Source organism: Lonchura striata, chromosome 14, assembly GCF_046129695.1.
Source record: "Lonchura striata isolate bLonStr1 chromosome 14, bLonStr1.mat, whole genome shotgun sequence".
Taxonomy (NCBI): domain Eukaryota; kingdom Metazoa; phylum Chordata; class Aves; order Passeriformes; family Estrildidae; genus Lonchura; species Lonchura striata.
The window spans coordinates 13727450-13744012 of NC_134616.1; positions in this window are offsets into that span (position 1 = coordinate 13727450).

Here is a 16563-nt window from a genome sequence, read left to right on the forward strand (position 1 = left end):
TGGCCCTTTGGCCTGACACTGCACAGTAGTTCTTATTAGAACACCAAGATTACTTTAATCTCATGTATAATTCAACTTCATGTCTAATTTAATTGTGTTGTTTGTCCTGTGGTCTTTGGTGACTACCACATGTGCCAGGCTTGTTTCTTTTCAAGGGTCCAGTTCCATCTCTTTTTGCATGTATGGAAGGATCCTCAGCTGGCTAAATCTTTCTCAGTGTGCACTGTCAGAGGAGGCTGTCAGCAATTGATCAGGATAATTTATTGAGACTGTTTTGCCTGGACCGTGATTCTTTCCAGTACAGATAAGTTTCAAGATTTAATAAGTATTTAGTGTTATTTTTATAAGTGCTGAGAACTTAGGATGGGCAGTATTAAATTCTCCACATTCTAGAGTGAGTCTAATTTATGTCTTTTTGTTTGTTTGTTTTCTTTCTTTTTTGAAGAAAAATGGGACAATTTAGAGTACTTTGGGTACCAGGATCATTCTAGCTGGAAAACTCCTTATAATTTTATTTGTTCCACTATTTCTTTAAAAAGCAACCATTGACTGATTTTGGGGGTTAAAAATGATGATGCTGAATTTATGTCATAGTGACAGAAATGTTTTCTTTTCTCATTAAGATGTGTTTTAACACCATTGTATTCTTTCTTACAAACTAGAAAGCTAGACTCTCCAAGGAGAACACTATGCTTTTATCATGATGTCAATTCTGTCATTAACAGCTCTCAAAGTGCAGTGTAGGCATATATGTCAAAAAACATTATGATTACACAGTCCTTATTTTATCTCCTTGCAAGTATACACCAACATTTTTCCTAACTTAATGTCCAGAAATGTAAGAAAATTTGTCCTTTGCATAAGCAGATAAATCTGTACCTTCTTTATTCACAGCCTGGCAGTATTTGCATTTATATTTTTTTTTTTGTCTATAATAATTAGTCTTCACAATGGTCAGATTTTATCATTAAAAGTATATCCTTGATCAGTCCTTAGGCACATGGTATTACCCAAATATTTGATCCTTGGAAATCTGCCAGTACTTTCAGACTAAAAGATTACTTGAAATTTCTTTTACATAATGCATGCCAAATTGTTCTTCTCCTGGAATACTTACAGAACTATTTCTGCTATTCCCAGAGCACCACTGAGTAATTCCTTACTGAATTTCTTACTGTACTGAATATTCATGAAAACTTATGAAATATGATGATGTTTCTTCTAGTGGTTTTTTTACAGTGTCTTACCCATAGAATTTTACTTTCTTATGGCTGGTTTATTCCAACCATTACTTTTTCTTTCTTATGGTTGGATGATTCTTTCAAAGGATAAAATAAGGCTGAAGAGCCATGATCATTGTAAAGTCTAGTCCCTTCCTAGCACACATGACAATATCTAATCCTTTTCCTAGTTTAGCAGACCTTAGCTTAAGCTGTTTAGATGCCTTTATTTTATATTCCTATTAGAATATTGTCTCTGGACAGCATTATTATTACATAAGAATTTTCAGACTAATTTTGCCAATGTCCAGTTTACACCTGGTTCTCTTGGTGCACTAGGGCAAAAAATTGAATGCCAGAGTATCATCAAATAGAGTTACCACTTCCATTTCAGTATCCTGAATAAAATGTATAATAAGTTTGGAGCTAATTTGGAAGTGTCTAAACCAAGGATTTTTTTCTTTTCAATGATTTATTTTATATTTTTTAATCACAGTTTTATAATTTCAGTATCTGAATCAGTCTCATGAATCAGTCTTGTGACCCAGGCTCCTCCAAGAACTCCCCTGGTGAGGTGGGAATGAGGTGAGGAGGAACGAGCAATCAAATGCTGTTCAATAGTCAGACATAGTTATATTATTGCTCAGTACTTATTGCTATTTTTACCAATAGTGTTTAATTAGAAAATTTCAAGTAAGTGTGGAACACATACCTCAAACATGCATTTTGATGCTAATGCATGCAAGAGACTCCTGCAGATGAAGCCAGAATCAGAGGACAATGTTTGCTCTTTGATTTATATCAGTTTCATTTTCTCCAAGCTTCAGAGTAGCTCAGTATCAATCTGCTTCTCTTATCTCTTTGACTAGCTTGAGTTAGATCAAAGTACTCTGTATTTTCAGAGAAACTATATAATAGTTATAAATACACTGAGAAATTCCTATCTTGGTGATAGCTTCTGCCTTCCTGGAAAAATACTAAAATGCTATTGAAAATGAGCAATATTTAAAATAAGGAGAAGAAATAATAATTAAAAAGAGTAGCAAGTGGCAAAAACACCATCCTCTCACAGAGACCTGTCCAGGTGTCCTGTCCTCCACACTACCAGACCAAACATCAGACCAAGAGTCTGAACTACTGCAGGAGTATCAGAGTTAGAGTTCCTCTGCAGAACACCCTATAAAAGGTACTCATTTTCTAAACTGCTTGGAATAGTTTTTGAGATTCTGTCCTCTTCAAAGCTCAAGCAGAACTCAGGCTGCTTATGGGTTTATGAGAAAAGTAGGACATGTACATGTCCAAAAATGACAGGACTAGATTTTGGTTTGATTCTGCAGGCATCTGACAGAGCAATGCTGTTTTGTGCTCAAACATTGCTCAATCCCTTTCTTTTTTCAACCAGTAGCATTTTCCAGTTCCTGTGTGCTTCCTGTAAGTAATCAGACAGACTCTGGTGTGCCATGAAAATTAGCTCAATGTGGAGATGTTCTAGCCAGGTGAGATCCAGTCATACAAAATCACATAAAACAGTGCTGAAGGGTGTTTTCTGACCAGCACCAGATAAATTAAATCCAAATAAAGTTGGTACCCAGCCAAAATTAAGAAGCTTTGATTCTTGTCAAATGATTATTACCTTCGGGACCATTCCAAACTTTTGTGACTAGATTCTCTCTGCATCTAAGATCAGATGCATGTAGCCAGCATTTCTATCATAACTTGTCCCTTTCCAATTTCAGGACTAACATAGGGAAAATGAGGTGCTTCAGCATCTGTCAGTATAAAACTTCTAGTGGCTTGTGAAATTCATAAGCATGTGTTCTGTTTGCTGCCACAAATATATACACAGAAGTGATTCAGCATTTCCAATGTCATGAATTAAAATACCCCAGAATTTTTCTGGTTTCCTCACTTTCCCTTTTCTCCACAGAAAATCATGAGTCTGAAAAATAGCAATTTTGCTTCCCTACCACAATTTAGAAACTCCATCTAATGTGCTATTTGACAGCAGTGAAACTGCATCAAGGTTATTCATCCCTCTAACCACTGACCTCTACATTCAAAAAACATACAGTTGAAAAATGACCACATCAAAGAATTTGTCAAACTTGGCCAGAGAACATGAATGTGAAGAAAAAACTTGTACAAATCTGAAAAATTACTTAATAAAAATAACATTTCCTTACTGAAAAATAATCTGCTTTTATGTATTCAGACATGTTTCTTAGAAATAAAGTATTGTTTTGGATTTGTTTAAGCAATAAGGGGATAAAAAGCTGTTGACTTGGTTTTGGGTTTTTAATTTTTTTGACTTTTGTGTATTCAACAACAGTAGTTTATACTACACAGAGGCACATCTGCCAGTGAAGGTACTTCCATATGTAGCAGAGGGATATAGTTGGTAGATATGTAGATCCTAGCCTGATGAACATTCAATGATGTCTTAGGAAATGAAGGTGGGGAAAAGAAAAGAGAAGGGATGATAATGTATTTTCCTCTCATATGAAATCTATGGCTTGTTCAGGCCCTATTGTTCACATCTCTGGTGTGTTTCATACATGTCTGAGGAAGACTTGGTTGCTAATCCTTCAGATCCATTGAGCTTTTGGTTTCTTAGAACACGAAAGTCAAAAATGTTCTATTACGGGTTATGTAGACATGGGTCTAGTAGCATGTGTATAAAAAAGTGTGTATGTTTTAGGTTTTTTAATTTAGTTTTTACATGAATCAGCAATCAATCAGTGGTTTGCAGCTCACTGTTTTTAGCCCCCAGGACAGCAGGCTTCAGTCACAGTAATTTTCCATCTTGCACTCAGTTGGGGTTGATAATTTTCCTTGGAAGTTCAGTCACAAAAATGTTGTTCCACGTGGGTTGTTACTCAGTGTGATAAATTAATATGATTCATGCTAATAATTGTAACTACATCAATATTTTAGAAAATATTTGTTAAAAAGTAATAGAGGAAAGTTATACATAATTAGTGTCACAGAACAGATGTTCTCAGATGTTCATAAGATATAGGATGGAGTATTGAGATATTTTAGCACAAATGGCCTTGGGAAGGACAAAGTTGGGAAAAACTCTGAGAGCAGAATTGGCATTGAGATGAATGAAAGTCCAGGCAACTCCCTAGGCAAGAACGGCCTTGAAGATTAATAAATTGGTATAATTCCAGATAGGGAACCCAAATTTGGAACATAATGCTTACTTCTATAACACCAAGCTCAATGTGCATGCACAACCTGCCAGGTTATTCAGAGGACAGTGAGAAAGACCATCAGCCTTTATCCCAGAAGACCCCTGAATAGTCCAGAAGATGCCCCAGCAACAACGGGAACATGTGCTGTGTAGTAGAGTGATGCAGATTTCAAGAATCAAAATTGGGAGGAGATTTACAGGAACTATTGATGAATATGTATTAGCATATAGTCTAAAAGTTGTGCTTGGATTCATTTGCCTTTTGTACATGAGGCAGGGTGAGAGGCCCTCCCCATACCCCCGTTGGTTTTGCTCATGCTTTATCCAAACCAATACAAATTTTCTGTTTCTAATTACTTCATTATATTTGATTGTATTACTCTATCATCTCAATTTAAACTACTATGTTTGATTGTATTATTCTATACCTCCATTAAAATTGGTGCTTAATTTTAAATCTTGTGGTTTGTTAAATGAGATATATGGGACCTCATTCATGACATCAGGGAGCAATGATAAGTCTCTGAGGCTGTTGATTAAAGCCAGGAGCTCATTAGGCAGGAGGAGCTGCTGGGAGCAGAGAGGGTTTGTGAGGGGAGCCCAGCCCAGGTGCTGCCCCTCGCACCAAGGCCAGGGGGGCCTAATGGGGCCTAAGGGAGCCTATGAAACTTAAATTTTAAGGCATTTAGAGATTTTAGAGGAGCTAAGATTTTACTTAGAGATAAGCCTTACTAGAGTTAATTAAAATAAATGAGTAGGCCTTGATGCAGTTAAGAGTTAGTAGTTAACCTATAACTGATTGCTTGTCAACACAAGGTTTAGTTTTTAGTTAGCTGCGTTAATAATGAAGAATACACAAACTGACAAATAGCTTTTAGGAACATAAGACAATTGTGGGCCTCCTCTGTTCTGAAACCAATTGAAGACAAGGAATGGGAGTTCTACCAAGAGTTCATTTGTCATATTTGCATTGAAAAGGTAGAAAGGTCAGAACGAGGAAGACTTCATTGACTTCCTCATTTTGGGACCCCTCCCCAAGAAAGGGACACCGACCCATTTCAAGGAACAAACTTCATGCTTAATACCTTTTGAAATGATTAGCATACGTAGAGAGGAATGAGATGTACCAAAATTATGAATATCTATTTGTATTTTGGGTATTCAATACTTGTATGGATAAAAGTGCTCCTGTAATCACTTGGAAGCTACGGTGTGGATTTGGGAGCGATCCCACTCACTGCCTGATGTCAAATAAATATTCACTTTCTAACTTTGAACTGTTAGAGATTTTTGTCTGTCACAGTTGGATATCGGTACTAGATCAATATCCATATTTTTTAAACAAATCACCTAAGGAGGCTTCTGAGCTCTCCGGGCAGCTCGAGGCGTTTGGGGGCTGGTGCCAGTCCCTGCCTTTATGGCTGGCTGGGTAAAATTATATCTATCTCCAAGTTCAAAAGCAAAGATAGTTCATTTTCCTCACTGGGTTTGGAAAAGACAAAAGTCCAAAAGAGAGCTTTTCTGGTCAAAATGGAGACATCAGGAGCTTCTGTTTGATTAAAAACTATTCCTGAGGTGTTTGCATAAAACTCCAGTGAAATGCATTTCTGTCCACTCTTTACCTTTCATTGCGTCCCTTTTTAAGATTGCTTATGGCAGATGGGGGAAAAAGAAGAAAAGAAGCAGTATATCCAAAGAAAACTGAGTTAAAGCATAGGAAAAACCAGCTCATTCAAATTACTGTGATGTGTTATTATTTTCAAAATTTGGGAAATATTTGCGAGTGTACAACTTCATTTGATTAAAATATAACAGTACTAATTTATGAAAAAATTAATTATTAAGGAACCGAATAAAAAAGAATATTATTTTTAATTAATAGTTCTGTACTGATGCATCACTTTATTGGCTCTCTATGCCAACTTTTCCCTTCCCTAATTAATACATTTTCTTCTCTAGAAAGAAATTGAACCAACTTTGCATATACATCATGCTTTTTTATGCATCTTTAATAAATCAAATCACATTTATTAAGGTCTGCAATTCTCTATGTCAGAAATGTTGACTAGATGTAAATAAAAGCCCTTGTCTGAATGTTGCTCTTAATTATGTGCTTTTGATTTTCATGACTTGCATTTTTGAAAACTGTAAAAAAATGTAATTGCTAATGAATGTCTGTGCTAGAGTTTGATTATAGTTCAGTGTCTCTTATACAAGCATTTGAATCTGAATATAAATATTTTCCTGTTGCTCTTGCTTGAGCACTGGTACTAAAATTCCTAAGTAATACCAATGCAGAGTTTAAGTTTGTGTCTGAAGTACGTTGGCACTGAAATGAATTATGCACAGAGAAAGACTTGACATAGTGCTATAAAGTTTGAAAGGAAGAACTCCTGGTTTGGAGGTGATTTTAGTTTTCTTTTCAAGCCTATCAAATCTGATCAGTTCTTACTGACATTGAATGTTTGGCATGGTGTCTTTAATCTTGTCCTGTGCATTCACTTCTGCAGAGAACACGTAGAGCCAAAATGTACGTGAGGAAGGTGCGGAACAAACGCCGAAAGGCGAATTTTCAGTTTCCATTGCCTGGGCCACGGACACATCACTGTGGAGAAACCAGAGTGAGTTATACTGCTGTCTAGCTGTCCACAGAGAGCTGAAGTCAAAGAAACTCTCCAGTACATCATTAGCCAGAAGAGGCAGACTCCATATTAATCCTGCTTGCGCTCTAATTTCGGGAAGTCAGTTCCAAGCCTTATGGATATGTTCAGGCAGGGGCTCTGTGTGATCTCAGAGTAGCTGAAGGGCATCAGATGCCCTATTTCTGCCACTGAGATGTGCCTCAGCATCCAAGTAACAGATTATAAATCTCTGAAAGCATTTTTCAGTCATGCATTTTTACCATATCCCTTAACCAACCACAAGATTTCAAAGAGCATAAAAATCACTTGTACCAGAGGATTTTGCAGCACAGGTAATACTGTAGAAACTCACTGTACTGTCATTTTCACACAAATAATTGGGCATAGAGCTGCACATGCACAGAAAAAAGGAAAAAATAACCTTTATCGCATGCAACCACACAGGATGTGTACTATAGACTTACAATTGTAATAATCCATCACTGTCTGTCTGTATTGAAATGGAAAACAAAAAATATGGTGTTTGGACTGAAAAAAAAAAAAAACCAGCTGAATACCTGTGGTACAGTTATATTATTTGGTCATATTGTAGCTGTTATGTCTACAAAATTGAACTCTTCTATTGCACTTCAAATTTATGGCTGAGTAAATCAAAACTCACTTTATGAAGATGAGGACCTACCATTTTGTAGGTAAAATGTTGTTTTATCTGGAACAAATTGGGTGCATATTTATCATTCCCTGCAATGTTACTTCTTACAAAATATAGTCATTTCCTTTGCCTTTTTTAGTTTGCTTTTCACAAAGGGATAGCTGCATTGCTGATAGCTTGCAAAGAAATTGTCTTCTGTATTTGGACACTGGAATCTGCCCATTTGTGCAATGGAGGCTCCGTTTTGGAGGCCAATGTGAAGATTAGGGATATGTGTGTGTTCCCTGAGGAGATTGGGTCATAAAGACAAGTTGTTCCAAGATAATATTAAACAAAATATTGCCACTTTCTCTATATTGGCCCTTTTTGCTTCAGCAACTGAAAGCTGGAAAACTTGACTTGCTTTTTGATGAAGAGCAGTGATCATGTACTTTACATAGGTTTGTTAGAAAATTAAATTAATGCAAAAAAAGAAGTGACTGATGATTGCTACAATATTTCCCAAGAAAATAGGGTTATCTAAACCAGTAACCACACATTAATCAGATATGTTGCAGTTCTCATTTTTCTCTTCTATAACTTTGCTTAGCTTTTTGGTGCTTCCTAGAAAATTTGCTGCAGTGTTGACAGTCTTTTGCTGTTGAAAGAGTACTGCAGTATTATTTTAATAGATTACTAAATATTTTTAATTTATTTCTTCTGCTGTTTTATTCTGAGTCCCTGACATTGCTAAGAGTATAACATTAGTGAAATCTTTGCATTAGTGATGCATCTTTTCCTTTTTCCTGCCTGATGTGGCAGCAAAATGATGAGCTGAAGAAATAACACACTTTAGTGCTTTTGGGAAGTCCTTTAAGTCTTGCACAAATACCACTTTTTTTTGTCAGTTGTTAATATCTTGAACATAGTCCATTGAACCACTTGACAGATTCTACTCCAACTACTTTTGAGTGTGTTTCTCTTGATGGATACCTGTTTGCAAGATTCCTGTTATAACAGCACATTTTACTAATATGATGGCAAAGACTACTTTAGAATATTTCAGATACCCTTGGGCACTGATTTTAGCTAGGCAAGGAATTTAATTTGGTTTTATAGATCAAGAGTTCAGAGATGTGTGCCTTGAAAACAAAACAGTGATCATTTTTGGTGAGACTGGATGTTTGTGGTTTGGGATGATACTGAGCTAAGATTTTGGTGTGACTTTTTTTATTTCTTTGCATGGTTGGTTGGGGGGTGTACCCCTTTTTTCACATGCTTATTTTCTCATTGCAATATACCTTTTCTTATAGATGTATTTTTTTTTCTCATGTCCCATTTTAGTAGTCGCTTTATGGTGGCATTTTTGTTGGAAGGAATACAACCACAGAACCTGTTTTATCTGTTATTGTAGTTTTACTTCCCAAATCCCAGCCCCAAGAAAACACACAGTGTGGGCCCTGCCCAAAATGCTGTCTTGTTTCATCTGGAGGTAGCTGCAGTCTGCAGTGTTGGTGCCAGACAAGCAGGAATGTGGCAGATGTGGAAGCAAAGGCAGGAATGTTCTGTCTGTACTGAAAATATTGCAGCATGCTGCATTGATCTGCTGTCACCTCAGACCTTCCCTGGCCGAGAGGAGCCAAAATATTAAGGTTTTTGAGCTATCTGAAGTTGGAAACAGAAGAGACAGAAGTCAATAAGCAAACCAGACACATTTAAAGAAAAATGCCAATTTAATAAGATTTTACTTCAAGTAGAAGTTGGGAAGTAAATCCTTATGAATACTCAATTTTTCCCAAATGTCTGTTGTTCAGTGTAAAATCCTAAACCATTTATTGAAAATATCTGTTCCGTGTCTGTGGCAAGGGATCAGATTCCAAAATAAGAATTTGAAAATCCAGTGTGCACTGCAGATCTGGGAGGAAATTTTGAATGTTGATCAAACAGCAGTTGTAGGTGTTCACTGAAGAGCCTGAGTCATGCCACAGAGCAATACATCTCTTCCTCTACCCTTGTAAAACCTCAGATTATGTTTTGGTAAACAGGCACATAAATATGATATGTTTATTTTTTGATCTTTTAAAAGATAAATTGTGTTTCTACCAGGAAATGTCAAATGCATTTGTGTCACTAAAAATATTTTCTCCCAAGTAAATAAGTCACTCTTTAACACCTAACCAGATACTTTTATTTTCAAATTGATTCTCCTGCAGACCGGAGGAGTACTTAAGATCACTGATTCAGGTATGTTGTTAATTCTCACTGAAAGCTCCTAAAATCTCAGCTAAGTGAGAAGATTTTGTTTTCTTTTTGCATGAACCAGCATCTCAGTAACAGTGCCTTTCCCCTGTTAGGACCAAAGTATGTGTTTTCTTGAGACTTTGCATGCTATAATAGGTGAACTCAGTTGTTTGAAATGTTTTTGACCCTAGGTTGTCGACTTGGTGCTGGAGATTTCCCTGTCACAGATGACAAGACCATGCAGAAAAAATTCCCTATATTGAATCATTATTGAGATGGTACTCCATAATATTGTGAAAACTTGTAGCTGGAATATATTACATTACCATGTTAAAAGGTTTGGGACATTAAACAGCACAGCCTCCACAAGGATATCCTTGGGCTGATCAGGATGATAAGAGCAGCAGAGCAGAACAGACCAATTCAGCCCTATCACGATGCACATTCGCAGCCATCTCTGAGTTCTCAGGGCTGATTTGCAAATCAGGCAGTAGCTCTTTTTGGAAACATCATGCTGGCATGTGGCACCTGTGCTGGAGCTCTGCTGCTTTTTAATCACAACAGCTAAAGGTTGCACATATAAACATTTTCCTGAAGGAGTAATAAGGAAAAGAAACAGGTCTGATCCTGTACTGGTTGACAGAAGGTATCAAAAGTAAAGGAGACATGAGTTTTCCTAGTACTGAATCTCACCCTGGTAATGAAGCAAAGGTGCCTCATTAGAGATATGACCATAGAGATGCACTGAACCTTCTGCAGCTTGAGGCACTGGAAGATGCAAGAAAACTAACATTATTTGGAGAATGGACATTTATGGTGTACAGGAGGCTGGTGGGAAATCATTAGGATGTGTCTGTTGCTTTTCTGGATTGTAAGGAAGACACTCGAAAGAGAACTGTAGAAGATATGAGAAGGTGAAGTAGCTACAGGTGGGGGTTCGAAGGATGAAGCAGTTGAGTAGGCAGGTCTGAGAGCCCAGAGCAACAGAGAGAGATGGAGGAATCTGGAGATCTGTGAAGAGGTGAGGAAGAACCTGAAATTGTCCTGATGTGATCTCAGTTTCTACACTAAATTTCAATACTATTATTTTAATAATTTTGCTCTTGCTTCACTATCCATACTGTTCTCTTGCTTGGAATGAACAGGCTCTACTAAACAAGGTTTCTCTTCTGGTATTTGATGTAATTATCAGAGGAATGGAGTTCTGGCTCTCTGGGTTGGCTTACTCTTATGATTTATGTTTCATACATTCATTGCACTCTGTCCAACAAGTTCTTGGAAAGTATGGGAAACAATTGTTTTCTTGTGGGAAGGAGTTTTATCACTCTTTTAAAAAGCCAGCTTCAAGGAGGTGGTCTACTGAAACATCAGCTCCCTGTCCCTGATGATTTATCTTTTATTACACAATGTTGTGCCAACAATACAAAGAATGAGTTCTTACTGATTCATAGAGGAATCAGAAATGTGCTTTCTCTTTGCCTTTTCTCCTCCTAAAAATTTGTCAGGCCTTAAAAAGTCTTTCCATAAAAAGCCCAAAGAACCAGCCAATTAATTGTTAAAAACATAATGCCATAATTGCCAATTATTGTACCTGATGGAAGAGAAGGCTCTAGTTAATTATAATAACATCAGATTACATTTTTAACAAAATTTCTTCCCCTCATTGTGTTAGAGACTACCATGCTGATGCTTGGTAGTGTCTCACAGCAACACAAAATTTTGTTAGATTTAATTATTAAATACACAGCAAAGGTGGCAGAAATGTTAAAGAGTGAATTGAGCTGCCTTTTTTTTTTTTTTTTTTTTTTTTTTTTGCCTTGTTTTGTTTTGCTTTTATTCCAGTGTTGTTCTGGTCCTCACTACACCTGTAGCTCCAAGCAGAGCAGCAGAGGTTTATCACCCCGTGCGTGGGCTCCTCTCATGCCTGCTGCTAATGAGCAAACAAGATGCAGGATGAACCTTGCAGGAAAATATCCCGGGGTAAACAGACACGGCTGAAGAAAGAAAAATTCGAAAAATGAAACTAAACAAAAAAAACCTCTTCCAACAAGATATTTCTGCAGTTTTAGGGAAATGTATTAGCTAGGTTTATTCACACAGGGAACTGAATGCAATTTCATTTTACTTTCTTCTTTACTCTCTCTCTTAGTGGGATGTTTACTATCAACACAATTTATGCTTGGCCATAAGGATTTTTGTGAGATAAATGAAGTTCATTTTTATTTCATTATTTAGAGAGAACTGCATCAGAGAGTGATTATTATAGGAAACAATATTGGAAAGAAATTATAGAAATTATAAGTATAGGAATTTAATTAAAATTCAGCTTATCTAGATCAAAGATCTTAACAAGTATTATGAGATAATGGGTTTTATTAAGGTCAGTCACCATTTTGTCCAGCATTTCTCAATGCAGTGAAAATGTCTTTTCTGCAGCTATTAGAAACTCAAGCAGGACACACAGAGGAGAAACTTTTGTGTTATTCTGAAACCTCTCAGAAAGGTGTTCTGCAGGTGCAGCAGTCCATGGAGCAGTGTCACCACTGCACCCTGCATAAAGGCTGCCTGGGTGCTGCTGCTGGGGCATCCTGTGAGATAAATCTCAAAAGTCCCACATGAGCCTTCGGTTAACGTTGATCACCCTGGGTTGTTTTTCATCACGTAAAGTATGATGTGCATAGTAACATTCCATTTGTGAAGAATAAACATAGCAATTTATGACTAAAATGTAGATTTTATTTGCAGTCATGTATATGCCTCCATAGGTGCTAAAAAGAAATATTCCAAATTGTCAAGTGCTAAATGTTGATTTCCATATTTTCAATAACTATGGTTGACTTAATTCAGATGTGTGATTTGTATTTATTAGAAAAAGAGGATTCTTAAGTGTTAAGGGATGCTGGGATCAAAGATGAGCAAAATAATCAGATTTAGACAGCACTAAGAAACAAAATTAGGATAGAAAGACTAAACAGTTCACTATCAGCAAAGAGTAATTTCAGATTCAATGTCAGAACTTCAAAATTGATATGAAAAAACTTTTAATTTTTATGACTAAAGTTTGGGTTTTTTTCTGACACTAGAAACCTGACAATGCATGACAGAAGGCAGATTTCTTAGAAATATCCTTGGCTGGAATATTTTATTTTTATTAGTTGAACACCTGTTGTTAAATCTGTAAGCAGCTGAAAAATAATTGTCAGTTTCTCTCAATCTCACAAAAGTTACCAGGACACCTGTAATGATACAACACCATGCAGTAAACTTTAACAGCTATCACAGATGGTCTTTTAAAAGGTCTGTCTGTGCACATTCTGCAAAGTCATTTTTTGTGTGTTGATGAATGATTATAGGTGACCTATACGTGAGCCCCCAGTACTTACCTTGCCAGGCAATGTTCAAAGGCCACAAGTTTGTGCTGCTGCTTTTGCTTTAGAAATAAGAAATCAGCTGGGTTAGCTGGAACTAGCACTGGACTTTTTGGTAGCATCATGGTTTAGGTCTTCAGAAGCAATTTGTGATTGCATCACTCTTTGTTTGCTGGTAGCTTAGAGGATGCACATTGGTATTGCTGGTGCAGTCACTTGCTAACACCCAATCCTGTGCTTGAGCCCTTAGTCTACATTCAACTCATTTTATTCTAAGTTCAAAGTAAAAAAAGCCCCACATTTTTACCTTAAAGGTAGAAAACATATTAAGGAAAGAAGAGTTTTCAGGGGTCAGTATGAGTCTGATGAAGCAGAAGCATTATGAAGTTGAGGTTTGAGCTATTTAGGAAAACAAGGCTGTAATCCCCATCAGATTTTGTCATCCAGCATCTCAGGCATTTCCAGAAGATGTTAAATCCAGAAGAAAAAATTCCATCTATGACTCGTCCCTTGATACTTCTAATGTACTTTAGGATCTTTACTAAATTGAGAGGACATTTTTTAAGTACACTTATTTAGGAGGAAGCAGTGAGGGTTTTGAGATGCTGCAATCAAGCAAAAATAACTTCAGTCCTGTTAAAGATTTTTTTTTTTTTTGTTGCTGTGTGTCACACAGAAGTTTGAGTTTGACAGCTTCTCAAGAGAAAAAAAATCTGTGTGGAGAAAAACAAGAAATAAGAGATGTTTGGTATTTGCACATGTCCAAAGTGTTTATAATATAAACCTAAACTTTTTAAAACTGATGCTGGTGAAGAAGCTTGGCTTTTTACCTAGGGCAAATTATTATCTCTCAAGACCTTAGCAGCATCTTTTATGTTGATAACACTGAAAAACAGCTTTGAAAAGAAGTGATACAGACTTCCTTTCAAAACTTGATTTTTACGTTGATGACAGATAAGCAGTGATGGAGTGGAATTATTTCACCTAAAGCCTCTTTTCTGTGCCTGACTTTTGAGATGTCTGAAGGTCTCACCTTATCTCTTTGTTACCTCGTACAGGAGCTCTCAGAACACACAAATTACCAGTAGCACCCCATGGTGTAAGACAGAGCTCTGGCAATAATTAGAGATATTCTGGTCAAGATCAGGGTTCAGAGCTTCCCTTGCCCTGTTGAGTGCTGGGTGTTTGCACTCCCCTTGTCAGCCTGACTGCTCCTGGCTACCCGTGGCTTTCAAAGTTGCCCACAGGCCCTTCTTCCTAAAAGTAGCTCCCAGCTCCTTCATCCTTTTTAGACTGTAAACTCCTAGGACATGGGATTTCTTTTTCCTTGTGGATGTACAGCCAGAGATAACTCTGTGGGACAGCAATCAGGAGAAAGGCCAGAGGAGCCAAGGGAGAGAGACCTGCTGGACTATTGGGCAGGAGTGCAGAATTCATGCTGAGTTTGGGAGGGAGGAGCAGCAGCCCAGGTTCTGCCAGCAGCCCTCTGTAGCTGAAATGGGTTTGTCCGTTGCCAAAATAAAAACTAAAGTAAACCAAATTGGCTTATGCTGACTTGCTTTACATGGTGCTGCAATGGTTAATGAAGGTGCAAATGGAACAATTGCCTCAACTTCAAAATTGGATCTGAGAGATCTTAAACTGCTCCTGCTTGACTCCTTGCTGTTGTCTCTGTGTGGGATAACACCTGGGAAACCTTGTTTGTGAATGATGGAATTAGTCAAGTTCTCACATAGGATTTTTTTTGTTTGTTTGCTTTTATATTTCATTTCCTGTATATCCTTTGCATGAAAACCTGGCATTTGTGGCAGAAAATTACAGCCCCAGTCCCACATATACTGACTTTTCTTCACTGCTTGTCCCTGGTGTCACACTGCAGGGATGCCAGGAGACAGTCATTTTGAATTTGGAGCTCTGCCTGGGGACGGAGGACAAGCCTCAGCCCCGGTGAATGCCAGGCAGCTCTCAGGTGAGAAAGCTTCTCTGGCCTGCAGCAAACAGCAAAGGCACTGTCTGTGTTAAAGACAGGCTCCTCCTGCCTATGTTCAAGGTAGATAAAATCAGCTAAAGCTAGGAAGAGAAGGGAATTAGGCATTAAAATAACAGAATAAAGAGAAAAGAAAGGCAGCATTAGGAGTGGTTGGATGTAGTAGTTTCTAACTGAGAAGTGGGGTGTGGACCCTCTTCCTTTCAGAGGCAATAATTAAATGTCAGATGCCTACATCCCAGGTGAATGCTACCATGAGAAATACAAACCCACAGCATCTATTCATCTATTCACAAAAACTGCTCTTCAGTCCCCTAAACAAAGTCCTAGGTGTCACACTCCTAACTGGATTTTAAGACGTGTTAAGTTGGAGCAGTCATTACCCAGTAAAACCTTGGAAAGTGCATAAACACCATTATTGATATTTCATACACTCCTATCATTATCATGTTTCCTCTCTCAGGACCATTCCCAGACCTGATTCATGTATTTGTTTAACTTCTGTTGTAGATGACTTTGATTTTTTAAGTGAAAGAGCAAGAATGACTGCTGTAGACCAATTAAAGCTCGGGAAAATAACACACATTTTAAAATCACATGTTTCAAGTCACCTGCAATACCTCTGTGATACATTTTTAGTAATGCAAGAAGCAACTCTAATCACAAAAATAAACTCATCAATGTCCTCGCTTCTGCTGGAACCAGGAATTTGGGCCACCATTCTCAGCATGTAGGTGTAAAAATCTGTCATTCAATCTGGGAGCTGTAGGAATACATTCCTTCTCTCCATATGAATCCCCGTTCTGGTTTGTGCCTGTCCAGAGTGGGGACAAGTTCCTTTAACAAGGACAGAGGAACAGTCAGTCTCATTCACAGCCTCAAAAAGTCACAGGGTTTACAGCCCTGCTTACTGTGGCATCCTTGGCACTCTGAAGGATATTGCTACCTAGGTGGTACTTCAGTCCTCAGCCCCTCTGCTAGGCTTTTCATTAAGAAATCCTCCAGAAGATTTATATCTATGACTTTAAATTGCCTTGATGCCTAGAGCAGAAATGCTAAAATCCTATCAAAGCTTTTGTAAGGAGTATAGAATTGACAGCTTCACATAAACATGAAACTTGGTTAGTGATTGAAAGGGTTCAGAAATTGCATAGCTGGCAATACTCAGATGGGGGTAAATAAATTTTCTAGACCTTATGAACTTGTTCTCCACAGGCGTGCTGAGAAGTGTAGAAAAAGGGTGGCTAAAATGGCAGAAGTTGTAACTGTCCATTTGTT